General features: G+C 58.5%; 1 non-coding gene across 1 annotated transcript in view; it reads left to right on the top strand.

Annotated features, from left to right (window-relative positions):
- Nucleotides 1–1,674: 1,674 nt before the first annotated feature.
- The window catches only part of LOC124770327, a 1,909-nt gene continuing 1,083 nt past the window's right edge, over nt 1,675–2,500 (top strand). The window contains exon 1 of the ribosomal RNA XR_007013180.1: nt 1,675–2,500. This exon is cut by the window's right edge and continues 1,083 nt beyond it. This is a non-coding gene — a ribosomal RNA (small subunit ribosomal RNA).

Below are 2,500 nucleotides of genomic sequence, written 5' to 3'. Positions count from 1 at the left end.
GTTAAACACCTTGCAAGTCTTGCTCACTTTCCACATGCTCCTGCTGTACACTGTAATGTGGATGGCAGCAGGACGTACATGCCGCCCCTCCCCACGTCCCCACCTTGCCCCCTGCCTTCGCAAGCTGGTTGGTGAGAAGTTTGCATGTTCAATGCCCTTCGCATGCGACGTACTCAGGCTACGTTGTGGTGCGGCCTGTGTCAACTGTCCGCTGATGTCGTACGCGTGAACCACAATCTGTACTGCACATTCGTCCTTATGTACTGAATGATACATCGTGGCACATGTGTGACCGCACAACGACTGCGCCCAAAAACGGCGGACCATACAGTGCAAATATTGTGCACGCAGCTACGTGTCGTCTCCCTATGAGAGCTGGATTGCAGTGTGGTACGCCATAGAGACGTGTGGGAGGAACGGACGCCGTGGATGGCGATCAGCATGAGCTGTCTGTTGATGTATTCGGACCTAGTCGTCTCTCCTCACACACCGTGATGGCATGGTGCACCGCGTTCCATATCTGCGACATGCTACAGAGGCCGGTTGACAGTCGTTCGAGCAATGGACATCGCATACGTACGGGGGCCACCTTCCACGTATTGTCTAGGCGTGCACATTTTGTTGCGTGTATGTGGGCAGACGTAGTGTGGCGTGACACCTGACACAGGCATGCAATAATCGTTGAAGTTGCAAATGGCGATGGACGCCTGCGTTTTCTGGTGAAGTTACGCAAATGAACAAATGGTAACCTGTTGTGGTGCGGTTGTTCTCGCTAGGGGTGAATCGGTGATGGCGACGATAGGTTGAGGTACTAACCGGTTGTTCCAGCGATACCCACCATGCCGACGAAACTGAACGGCATCTGGGTGTGAAGCGATACGCGGCGGTGGCTGGGTGGGACCGTCCCCGGCCGGTGAGGGGGCGCCTCCCGGCGTGCTGGCCGCGCGGTGCGTGGGCGCACGCGCTACAGCCGGCTGGTGGGGGCGGCCAGTGGCAGGCGCGCCGGCCGACGGACGCGGCAGGCGTCGCAGCTGCGCGCCGGCGCACCCTGCGCGCGGCGCCGTGCGGCCAAAGTAGGTCCTCGCAGGCCCGGTGCGAAGCGCGGTGGACATCTTCAGTGTGCTGGTCCGATTGAGGACTGTGTGCGTTGAGGATGCGCCGCCGCCCGGCGCTCGGCGCCGCGACGCCGTCTGCTGCTCGGTCGCCCCAGCGGTTCTCGCTGGTGGTTTGTATCGCAGCTGTGCGGATGTGTTGGCGCGTGCGCTGTGCTGGGAGAGTTCGCTTCGGCACCCAAGTGGGGCTTTTGTCCTTCTGTGGCGCTGGCGTTGGAGCTGCCGGTCACCGTAGGTGGCGCGTGTTGTCTCCCGCCGGCAATGCCACGACAGCACGCTCCCGGGCCTCTGTCGGCAGCGGCAAGCTCAGTTGGGAGCACGGGTGGTCGCACCGAAAGCGTCTACTCGCCTAACTCCGGGCGATTGCGCCTCTCTCGAACCCGACCAAGTACTTGGGACGGCGCTGCGCGCCGCCGGGACCTGAGAGGGTTTCGAGGTGTATTGTGCAGGGGAGCTCAGCCTCCTCCTGTTTGCAGAATGATTGAGCGGACGCTTGCGTGTTCGCGCGGGCCCCCGGGACACACTCCCGGGCGGCCGGCTGCTCAGCTCTAGTTGACGCAGCTCCCTGGTTGATCCTGCCAGTAGTCATATGCTTGTCTCAAAGATTAAGCCATGCATGTCTCAGTACAAGCCGCATTAAGGTGAAACCGCGAATGGCTCATTAAATCAGTTATGGTTCCTTAGATCGTACCCACGTTACTTGGATAACTGTGGTAATTCTAGAGCTAATACATGCAAACAGAGTCCCGACCAGAGATGGAAGGGACGCTTTTATTAGATCAAAACCAATCGGTCGGCTCGTCCGGTCCGTTTGCCTTGGTGACTCTGAATAACTTTGGGCTGATCGCACGGTCCTCGTACCGGCGACGCATCTTTCAAATGTCTGCCTTATCAACTGTCGATGGTAGGTTCTGCGCCTACCATGGTTGTAACGGGTAACGGGGAATCAGGGTTCGATTCCGGAGAGGGAGCCTGAGAAACGGCTACCACATCCAAGGAAGGCAGCAGGCGCGCAAATTACCCACTCCCGGCACGGGGAGGTAGTGACGAAAAATAACGATACGGGACTCATCCGAGGCCCCGTAATCGGAATGAGTACACTTTAAATCCTTTAACGAGTATCTATTGGAGGGCAAGTCTGGTGCCAGCAGCCGCGGTAATTCCAGCTCCAATAGCGTATATTAAAGTTGTTGCGGTTAAAAAGCTCGTAGTTGGATTTGTGTCCCACGCTGTTGGTTCACCGCCCGTCGGTGTTTAACTGGCATGTATCGTGGGACGTCCTGCCGGTGGGGCGAGCTGAAGGCGTGCGACCGCCTCGTGCGTGCTCGTGCGTCCCGAGGCGGACCCCGTTGAAATCCTACCAGGGTGCTCTTTATTGAGTGTCTCGG

The sequence above is a fragment of the Schistocerca piceifrons genome, unplaced genomic scaffold, assembly GCF_021461385.2.
Source record: "Schistocerca piceifrons isolate TAMUIC-IGC-003096 unplaced genomic scaffold, iqSchPice1.1 HiC_scaffold_790, whole genome shotgun sequence".
NCBI lineage: Eukaryota > Metazoa > Arthropoda > Insecta > Orthoptera > Acrididae > Schistocerca > Schistocerca piceifrons.
The sequence above is the reverse complement of the archived record's forward strand: the minus strand, read 5'-3'. Positions and strand labels throughout refer to the sequence as shown.